Raw genomic sequence first — 11,307 nt, 5'->3', positions numbered from 1 at the left:
CTAATTGTTAGATATCCTTTTTGGCATTCTTCATAGATTGTGATCTACTGTGTTCATAGATTATATCTTCCGTTTCATATCAGTTATGGGCCAGAATGTGCTCAAAACCTACACCTTGGTTGACCGGTGTGTTGGCAGAGCTGGTTCCTTGGAAGACATTCCCACCATTTGGAGCTTGGATGTTTTGATTGTTGTGTTGGGAGCTGGTGAAACCAGGCAGGACCCAGTAAGCTCCAAGTCTACCGTCTTCTACAGCTCATGTTCCTTCTACCTTTGTGTCTCTGCAGTGAGCATCTAGAGCTCAAAAGCCCCGGAACACCCAACCCATATTGACCTTAGCTCCCTTTCCCTGGAATGTGGGATACTGCTAAGATTTCATGACTGATAACTTTGACCCTTGTCCAAGAGCTTCACATGATCTTACCAAACAACTGAGAAAGCTGGGAAGTTTCTTAGTTTGGGTTCCCCCAGATGCTGACTTTGTTATAAGGATTCAAGTACAAGTACGTTCTTTGGGACGTGATCTCACTGGGGAGTGGAGGGTGAGACAGGAAATGGCGGGCAGCCATCATTGTATTATCAAGTACATTATCACTACGTGCCCCTGGAGCTCAGTCCTGCTGGAGAACCCGCAGGGAGAGAGCATAGAAGATGTATCTAAGAGCTTTCCTGCCCCTCATGAGCTGGGGTATTTATATACCAACTCCTGTTAGTTTTTGGTTGAGGGCTCTTCTGGGGCATGTTAATTCTCTAGCACATCTAAGCATGTAGGCAAGAGTGGGCTCTTACTACTAGAGAAAGTCCTCAGGCAAAGTTGTGCTTGGAGATGGTGAGGGTCTTCTGTAGGATGTAAGTGAAACACCAATAGTGCCCACTATAGCCATACCCCAATTTTATAAATGAAGAAACAGGTTCAGAGAAATGGTATTGAGTGCTGGCATGATTTGGATAAGGATTGTGTTAGATGGTTCTAAGTCTCCACCAACTCTGAAACCTTCTCCCTTTGCCTCTGCTTCTCATGGATAAGTTCCTCCTCCACTGTCTGCTCACTTGCTACAAGGTGGACTGGCCCGGAAATGGGTACATATTTGTACAACGTCCCAACCTATCAGGATGAGTGATGGTTTGGCCTACTGTCCTGGTAGTTGTACATTCATTGTTTGAGTTGGATGGAGACAAGCCCCTGTACTATTTCAGGCTTGAGTTATGTCAACCCACCAATAAGCGGTGTTAAAAGATTAGGCAAATAGAAGAAACTCCTGGCTTCTTATTTGCTTAGACTGCTGGGCTGACAGAGAACCTGTTTAATCTCTAGTCTCAGGTTCCTCTGACACCTCCAGAAGCCAGAATTTCCCAGCCCTGCAATGCACTGTGGTGTGTCCCAGTTTCTCCCTGTTTTCCTCTCTCCCCTGACCTCCTAGACCTGATTCTTGGCTCTTCGTTCCTGGTGAACTTTTGCACTTAGGCCATCCTTGAGTCTGGAGAGGGGAATCTGGGCCAAGAGACCCGGACTCCGCCAACAGATACACATGTGCGGCCCCAGCCTCTGTTTCCCACAGGAGGAATCCGAGTGTTGGGGAGCCGGGGGCGGGGGGAATTACCCTTTCCAGGTCCACCTCCTAGGAACGCCTGGAGCCTCAAAGCAGATGAAGTTACAAAAGGATTGTCACCACCCAGGGCCTGGCTAACTTCCTGGGCTGGAGGCTGCCAGAGACATATAAACAGACAATGAGCATATAAAGAGAAGCTCCCCCTCACTGGTATTCAGGAACACGTGAATTAAGACCAGCTACTAGTGATGGGGGGAGGGGGTCTAGCCAGCAAGCTGACACTAGGTATTTCAGGCATACTTCCTTTTATTGTGCTTTGCTTTACAGGCCTTCGCAGATAGTGTATTTTTTTTTTTTTTTTTTTTTTTTTAACAAATTGAAGGTCTGTGGCAACCCCACGCTGAACAGGTCTACCAGCACCATTTTCCGACAGCTGTTGCTCGCTTTGTGTCCCTATGTTACATTTTGGTAATTCTAGCAGTCTTTTAAACTTTTTCATCATTATTGTATTTGTTACGGTGATCTGTGATCAGTGGTTGCGACTTGCTGCAAGTTCACGTGACGGTTAGCATTTTTTATTTTACTTTTATTTATTTTTCTAAGTGTTGGCATTTAAGAGTTTTTATTTTAAATTCCAGTATAGGGGCCCCCCGGGTGGCTCAGTTTGTTAAGTGTCTGACTTCGGCTCGGGTCGTGATCTCGTGGTTTGTGAGTTCGAGCCCCGCATCAGGCTCCGTGCTGACAGCGTGGAGCCTGCTTGGGATTCTTTCTCTCACCCTCTCTCTCTGCCCCTCCCCCACTCATGCTCGCATGCTCTCTCTCAAAAATAAATACATTAATAATTAAAAAATAATAAATTCCAGTATAGTTCACATATAGTGTTATGTTACTTACAGTGTATAATGTAGTGCTTCAGCAATTTCATACGTCCCCAGGTGCTCATCACAAGTGCCCTCCTTCATCCCCATCACCTAGTTTACCCATCCCCCATCCACCTCGCCTATGGTTAGCATATTTTATATTTTAGCAATAAAATATTTTATAATCAAGGCATGTGCGTTAGGTTTTTTTTAGACATAATGCTATTGCACACTTAATAGACTACAGAATAGTATAAACATAACTTTTACGTACCTCGGGAAACTAAAAAATTCATCTGAGTCACTTTCCTGCAGGGATCTGGAACCGAACCAGCAATACCTTCAAGGTAGGCCTGGACAATAAAAAATGTTCTTATCCGAAACCCAGAGAATCATTTCTTAAATTTACAGTGATGCTTGCACACAAGCATAAGGAAGTGGGTATGCATGAGTCTGTTTAACAAAGTCGCACTTCTCGACCATCTGTAGGCAAGATGCAGTTTTTATTTCGAATCGGTTGCAAATTTGTACATTTTGTATTTTACGATAAAGATGAATTACTAGAGGAGGAAATTTTATTTTATTTTATTTTTATTTGAGAGAGAGAGAGAGAGAGAGAGAATCTTAAGCAGACTCCCTGCTCAGTGCAGAGCCCAATGTGAACCTTGAACTCATGACCCTGGGATCATGACCTGAGCCGAAATCAAGAGTTGGATGCTTACCTGACTGAGCTCCCCAGGTGCCCCAAGAATAAAATTTTAAAAATCAAGACTTACAAAATACAAGACTCTGATTTTTTATTGTGGGATTCAATATAACGTTACTGTGCCAAATCAAACTTTCTCAGTGCTTATCCTCAGTTTCTATTCGTGTCTGCACGTAGATTGCTAATAAACAGCTCACCTGCTGGCACCAGGTGTTGGAGGACAGTTTTTGAGTAGGACTGCTCTGTTGTGTTGCTTGCAGAACAAACAAAATCAGAAAGAACCTAAACATCTATCAAGAAAGAATGACCGTATAAACATTTTATGTCCATACTATAAAATCTGTGTAATAGTAAAGTATAAAAATATGAGATTTATGAGACCTGATGTGGAAAAGTGGCTGTGACACTTTACTGAGTGGGGAGAAACAACAACAAACAAGTTGCAAAATTATACACAGCTTTCTCATGTGTTAAATGTAAAAAAAAAAAAAAAATCAACAACAAAACAGCACTATTTCTTATGTGTACATAAATATGTATGAAAATATAAAGGAAGGAATTGGAAATGCACGGCTCTGGTAAAGGGGGAATCTTTTGCAATGCTTTAATTTTTATGAAAAGAATGCATTTAAATATTACTTGCGAAATTAAAACAAATTTAATATGTAGGCAAGGTTAATCTAAGGCAAGTAAAAGCCTCTCCTCACCAGCTAAAGTTACACTGGAAACCAAATTTATTTTAAGTTTATTTACTTATTTTAAGAGAAAGGGAGAGAGGGTGCATTAGTTGGGGAGGGACAGAGAGAGAGGAAGAGAGAGAATCCGAGGCAGATTCTGTGCTGTCAGTGCAGAGCCCGATGTGGAGCTTGATCTCACAAACCATGAGATCGTGACCTGAACTGAAATCAAGAATCTGACACTTAATGACTGACCCACCCAGGTGCCCCTGGAAACCAAAATGAACTCTTCCCTGCCTCCAGAATGAGGGACACACTACCCACTCTGCTGTGAGGTTGCAAAATGGACTGAATGAACAGTCACTATCAAGGGCAAACTCACATAAAAAATATGGTGTCCTCACCCCAGTTGTAGCCGGACAGGTTGGGAGAGGAACTGATTGGTCAGTTGCATATGAGCCCCCTGTGAGGTGGCCAGAGGCAGAAGAAAGAATTTGGATTTTACATTCAAACATAAAGTAAAGCTCTAGTGTCTGACTTCTGATGCAGAGGGTGGACTGAGCTCAGGTATTCAGTCTCGGCTTCCTCCTGAATCCTGGCTCAAATGACAGTAAGGGGAGACAAAATTCAACAAAGACGGAGAGAATGGAGCTGGAAAGCTAACGGAAGAGTTGTTGATGGACTTAGCAGACGGGAGGCAATGGAATCCTTAGCCGGCAGTGGGGAAGTGGAAAGTTACATGACTTAAACCGCCGAACCCTCAAAAGGCCCTTTTACTTTTCTCCTCCCTGGGTTCTATAGCCCTGGAGTTGTGACATTTTGTGATGATTTACCTTTATACGAATCTTTCAATATGGAAAGTTACTTCCTTCCATTCTGGTAGTTTCATTGTATAATTTCCTGGATAATCTCCTCCCCCTACTCTTTCTCTGTTCTTTTTCTGGAACTCTTCTTAGCTGGATGTTAGACCATCTGGATTAATGTTGTATTTTTCTTTCCCAGTTTCCAGGTTATCATTTTTTGTTGCTGTTCTATTTTTGGAAAATGTCATCAACTTCATCTTCTAATGCTTCTATTGGATTTTTTTTCCCAATTAGATGCACATGTAGTTGTAAAAAATAATACAGAGAGATCCTATGTCCGTTTTATCCCTCTCCCTATTGGTAACATCTTGCAAAAGTATAGTACAACATCCAAGCCAGGACATTGACATTGTTACAGTTGAGATACAGAACACTTCTGTCATCAAAGAATCTCTCCCATAGCACAATTGTAGACCTGCCTCCTTGCTTCCTGCAGCCATTCCTCTCTCAACCCATTTCTATAATTTTATTATTTCAACAATGGGATCATAAATGGAAACACACAATGGAAATTCACCCAGGTTATTGATTTACCAATAGTTCATTCCTGTTTATTTCTTAATAGTATTCCATGGTATGGATGTACTACCATTTCTTTAACTATTTGATGGATGCATGATATATCTGTTCCCATTATATTACTTTTTTTTAAGTTTACTTATTTATTTTGAGAAAAAGAGAGTGAGTGAGGTAGGGGCAGAGAGAGAAGGAGAGAGAGAATCCCAAGAAATCTCAGCACTGTCAGTGAACAGCTGAATGCAGGGCTTGAACTCCTGAACCGAGAGATCGTGACCTGAGCTGAAGTCAGACACTTAACCAACTGAGCCACCCAGGTGCCCCTCAGCCATTCTTTTAGGGTAGGGCTGCTGATGACAAAGTCTTAGTTTTTCTTCATGTGAGAATGTTTTGAATTTCCCTTGATTCCTGAAGGATATTTTCACTGGATGTAAGAGTCTGGGTTGACAATTTTTTTCTTTGAGCACTTGAAAAATGTTGTGCCCCTTCCTTCTGGTCTCCTGATGACAAATCCACTGTCATTCAAATCCTAGTTTCTGATGAGAAATATTTTTCAGATGAGAAATCCACTGGCTTATGCAAAATCTTGCTGTCACTCATGTTTCCCCATACAGATAATATGTCATTTCTCTCACTGCTTTCAAGACTTTTTTGTCTTTAGTTTTCAGAAGTTGCACTGATTTTCTCTATTGATTTCCTCTTTTCAATTTCATTGATTTATGCTCCAATATACTCCTTTATTTGTTTTCATCTGTTTAGATTTAATTTTATCTTCTATCTCTAGTTTCCTAAGGCAGAAACTTAGGTTGTTGATTTTAGATCTTTCTTCTTTTTCAACACATGCATCCAATTCTATAAATTTCCCTGTGAGTACTGCTTTCATTGCATCCTACAAATTTTAATAAGTTGTGTTTGCATTGTCAAAATATTTTTAAGTTTTCTTTGAGGTTTCCTCTTTGACTCATTGTTATTCATACGTGTATTGTTTAATAGCTGCATATTTGGGGATTTCCTAGTTATCATTCTATTATTGATTGCTAGTTTAATTCCACCATGGTCTGAGAACAGACATTGTATGATTTCAATTCTTGTAAATTGAAGATGTGTTTTATGGCCCAGAATGTGATCTATCTTGGTGGATGTTTTCCTTGTGAGCTTGAGAAAAATGTGTATCGTGCTGTTGTTGGATGAAGTAGTCTAAGGATGTCAATTGCATCCACTTGATATGTGGTGCTGTCGATCCAACCACATGCATACTGATCTGGACGTACGTCCTGCTGTGTCCTGTTGGGTCTGTCCATGTCACAACAGTACTGCCAACTTTCAGTATTTCTTTAGGAAAGCCTGCTTTGCCACTTCCACCAATGACCATGTCAGGCTGTATCTTCCTTCTTTGAGGCTGCTTCCTCCCCTCCCACACTCTTACTTCCAGGTTCAACAGCTGACTTTGCCTCATTTCACTGAGAGATTAGAAGTCATCTGGGGCGCCGGGGTGGCTCAATTGGCCAGGCGTCTGACTTCAGCTCAGCTCATTATCTTGCAGTCTGTGGGTTTGAGCCCTGCATCAGGCTCTATGCTGACAGCTTGGAGCCTGGAGCCTGCTTCGAATTCTGTGTCTCTCTCTCTCTGCTCCTCCCCTGCTCATACTCTGTCTCTCAAAAACTTAATAAACATTAAAAAAATTTTTTTAGAAGTCATCAGATCCAAACAACTCATCCTCCCTGTGTCCAACCCCATTCATTCACCTACACCATCTTCCCTTTCTTCCTGTTTGCTCCAACCAGGGAGACATGTCATCTGCCAGTCTGGACAAGTCCCTTCATCCGACTCCCACCAATTCAACGACTTTATTACTTCCTTAATTTTTCTGATTTCTTTCCCCATCACCCATCCCCGATCTACTGCATCATTTCCACTGGTGTTTAAGTGGGTTGAATATTTTCCATCTTTAAAAAAAAGAAAAAAACAAAAAAAACAAAAAAACCTCTCCTTGGAGAAGTTCATATCATCTATGTGGTATTCTTGCCAAAAATGTTTAACCTGAATCCAATCATGAGGAAACAATCAGACAAATCCAGGATGTGGGACATGCTACGTGACAGCTGGCCCGAACTCTTCGAGCATGCCAGTGCCATGAAAGACAAAAAAAGACTGGGGGCTGTTTCAGATTAGAGGAGACTACAGAGATGTCGCAACCAAATAGAATGCATGAAACTTGATTGGATCTTAGGCCAGAGAAAAGGAAAGCAGCCCAAAAGGATGTTTTTGGACTGTTGGGAAAAGGCAAATATGGTCTGTTTATTAGATGATATTATTGATTCATGTTAAATTTCTTCAGGTGTGATATGGCATTGAGGTCACATAGGAGAAGGGCCCTCTTCTTAGGAAAAGCATGTTGAAGTATTTCGAGGTCTCTGCAACTTTATTTCCAATGATTCACCCCAAAATGGGTATATATGGGTGTGTGTGGAAAGTAAATGTGGCAAAGTCTTAACAAACGATGTAGTAAAGGTGAGGGGTGAAGAGGTGTGTGTGATACTTTTCTTTCAACTTTCCTGCAGGCTTGAACATTTTCAAAATAAAACGTTGAGCAAAAAAGAAGAATCTTCCCTTGATCCATATCTGCCGGCCTCTTGCTACGTTAAGTATATTCGTCGCCCAGCTCGGCCAAACTTCTGGACAGAGTCATTGACCCTCCGTGCGTCTACTCCCTCATGTCCCTTTCATCCTTCCATCCGTTCCTGGCAGTCTTCTGTCCCACCACAGCACTGACACTGGTCTCTCTCGTCGTTGCCCTGACACGTCCACGCTGGCAGCTGTGAGGGCAGCGTTCCACACAGGTGGCTGCTTCCTTACCTCGAAACACCCTCGTCTCTCAGCCTCAGGACACCTGTCGCCAATTTTCCTTTTACCTCACTGGTCTCTTCTTGTTCTTCTTTGCTTGCTCCCTTTTTATCTCGCAGCCTCTCAATTTTTGCTTCCTTGAAGCTCGGGCTCTTTCTTCTTTAAATTTCTCCTCGGTCAAGTGCACCGATCGACTCCTATGGATTTAAAAACTGGATTTGTTCTAATGATGTCCAAATATGAGCCTCCAGCCTGGGTCTTCCCCATGCTGACAACTGGACGACTCTCTTACTTCACCTCCTTTCTTGGATATTTCACTGCCATCTCAATTTTAACTTCTACGCATTTGTTCATTAACTGCGCAAATACTGATTGAGCGCCCATGGAGGCAACTGTTCTAATCACTGGGGACAAGGGGAGAATGAGCCAGTTATGGCTGTACCATTGGAGGACATTTTGGCGGGCAGAAACAGATAATAAGCAAATACAGAATTCGATGGTAGTAAGGGCTACAAAGGGAATAAATGAAAATGGAGATGTGTGTGTTCCAGAGTGTTTGGTGGGCCTATATTTTGGGTGATCTGAGAAGGCCTCCCTGAGGAGGGGGGCAGGTGTAAATAGAGATCAGGATGAGAAGCTGGGTCCTGTGTAAGAAGACTGAGAAGGGAATTCTAGGTGGAGGCAAAGCTGGTTTAGATGCCCTCAGGTGGGAGTGTGCTTGGGATGTTCCAGAATGGAGTTGTGCCCCCATAAGCAGAATCTTGATCCCTTCTCTCTTTGGTTTGTATTTTTGAATTTTAGGGCATTTAAGATCTGCTCATCAATTCTATCTGAAAGACCTTCAACTGACCTTGAATTCCTATTTTGGAATCTTCACATCAGGAATGGCTCTCTCTCTGGGCTAGAGAGTTCTTTGATTCTTTTATTGGCAATGAGTCAGAATGTTAGGACAAGATGCAGGCATTTGTCAGGGCTCTGCTAGTCCTTTTATCCTCCACCACATGCAAAGCCCCAATAATAATCCTGACATCCGCTTGAAGGGGGCAGGTTTCCAAAGTCCGCTGGGTCTTGGCTCCACCCCCAACCCACCCCCATCCTCTGCAGCTGCCTTCCATGTTCCTGGGGACTGGAGGGGGCTGTTCAGGAGGGTCCTGGGACACTCAGCTCGTAAGTGTCTCTCCCAGCAAAGTGGAAAGGGTGCTTTGACTCTGTTTTATAACCTTTCCGGGTAGAAATTGCAGCCAATGATGATAAAATCTTTGCACCTCCCTCAGGGCTGGATCCCATTAGGCCTCTCTAATGAGGCAAAAATCTATCTTTTCCTAAAAAGTGTATGTGTGGGAAACCACTCCTGAAATAGATTAGAGTCATACTTAGAACTTTTTTTTTTTTTTGAGTGGGCAACACATTCATTCATATTTTGTTGAAATTTAATAAAGACTAAAAAATGTACTCCAGAAGCCTTCTCCACACCATTGTCCCCAACCTCCCAGTTCCCATCAGCCTCCATGCCCTGTCCTGTCCTACAAATGCATTACCACCATTGTCAGTTTCTGGTAGATCTTTGCGTGACAACCCACCAGCAACCGCAGAGTTGGTATAAATATTATTTTAAGGGGTGCCTGGGTGGCTCTGTCGGTTAAGTGCCGACTCTGGCTCAGGTCATGATCTCACGGTTTGTGAGTTCAAGCCCTGCGTTGGGCTCTGTGCTGACAGCTCAGACAGAGCCTGGAGACTGCTTCGGATTCTGTGTCTTCCTCTCTTGCTGCTCCTTGTCCACTCCTGCTCTGTCTCTGTCTCTCAAAAATAAATAAACATTAAAAAAAGTTAAAAGAAAAGGTTATTTTAAGCTGTAGACATTTGAGATTCAACAGATATAGAAGGAGGCCTTCAGATTTTCCCTTATCTGACTGCAAGTAGAGACTTCTAAGAAAGGAAGACTGCCATAAATCCTCTCCTGGGGGCAACTTCTACTTCCAGGAGAGACACCAAGAGTCAACCTGTCCTAAGTCCCCTCTCCAGGGGAGTTTTATGGCCGTGAAGAACCGGAAAAGACCACCTGCACCTGTATAAACAAACATTTTCACAGACTTTCTCATTTCCAGTTTGTTCTAAAAACCCATTTGTCTTTCCTAGAGAAACATATTTGCGCTTCTCATAGAAGCCTTTATTCTCCCTCCCTTTTCCCTGTGAAGTTAGGTATGTAAGTGTATAGAAGGCCCAAATGTTAATGACCACTTTGTGTCACTCATTACTGAGTGATGAGCATGAGTACTGAGTAATGCATGTGTATGTTACATGCTTTAATCAACTGTCTTTTCTCTTGCTATTCTGTCTCTTGTCAGTTAAAAAATGTTTATTTTTGAGAGAGAGAGAGAGAGAGTGGGGGGGTGGAGGCAGAGAAAGAGGGAGACAAAGAATCTGAAGCAGTCTCCACACTGTCAGTGCAGAGCCCCACACAGGGCTCGGACTCATGAATCGTGAGATCATAACCTGAGCTGAAGTCAGATGCTTAACCAACTGAGCCCCCTAGGCACCTCTGTCTCTTGTCACTTTGATCTGCAGGCTCCCATTCACTAAACCTAAGAGGGTAGAGGACTCTTGCCAAGACTTTTTTGAGGGGATATATAAACAAGTATATTTTTCTGAATCCGACTTATACACCTTTCATTTATTTTTTAGACACAAATGGTTTTGTACTGTACAACTGTTATGCATCTTGCTTTTTTTTTTTTTCACTTAAAAATATATCCTGGGAACTTTCTTAATTTTTTTTTAAGCTTATTTATTTTTGAGAGAGAGCTAGAGTGTGAGCAGGGGAGGGGAAGAGAAAGAGAGGGAGACACAGAATCTGAAGCAGGCTCTAGGCTCTAAGCTGTCAGCACAGAGCCTGACATGGGGCTCAAACTCATGAACAGTGAGATCGTGACCTGAGCCCAAGTCAGATGCTTAACCGACTGAGCCACCCAGGTTCCCCTTGTCATTACTTTTTTGTACCAGAATAGTATCCATTGTTGGTATGTTCCATACTTTAAAAAATAAATACATTAAACAATAAATATAAACATAATAAATATTCAACATAAATAATTTAATAAATATTAATATTTATTTAATGACCCAATTGAGGGGCATTTGGGTTGTTTCTGGTCAAGCAGTATTACAGTGAGGCAATGAATAACCATGTCCATACATGGTTTCACATGTGTGCAAGTTTTTCTGCAAAATAAATACTTCGAGGTAGAAGTGTAGGTTATGTACATGTGTAACTTTGATAGACTTTTGCCAACC

This window comes from Acinonyx jubatus, chromosome A3 (assembly GCF_027475565.1).
Source record: "Acinonyx jubatus isolate Ajub_Pintada_27869175 chromosome A3, VMU_Ajub_asm_v1.0, whole genome shotgun sequence".
NCBI lineage: Eukaryota > Metazoa > Chordata > Mammalia > Carnivora > Felidae > Acinonyx > Acinonyx jubatus.
The sequence above is the reverse complement of the archived record's forward strand: the minus strand, read 5'-3'. Positions refer to the sequence as shown.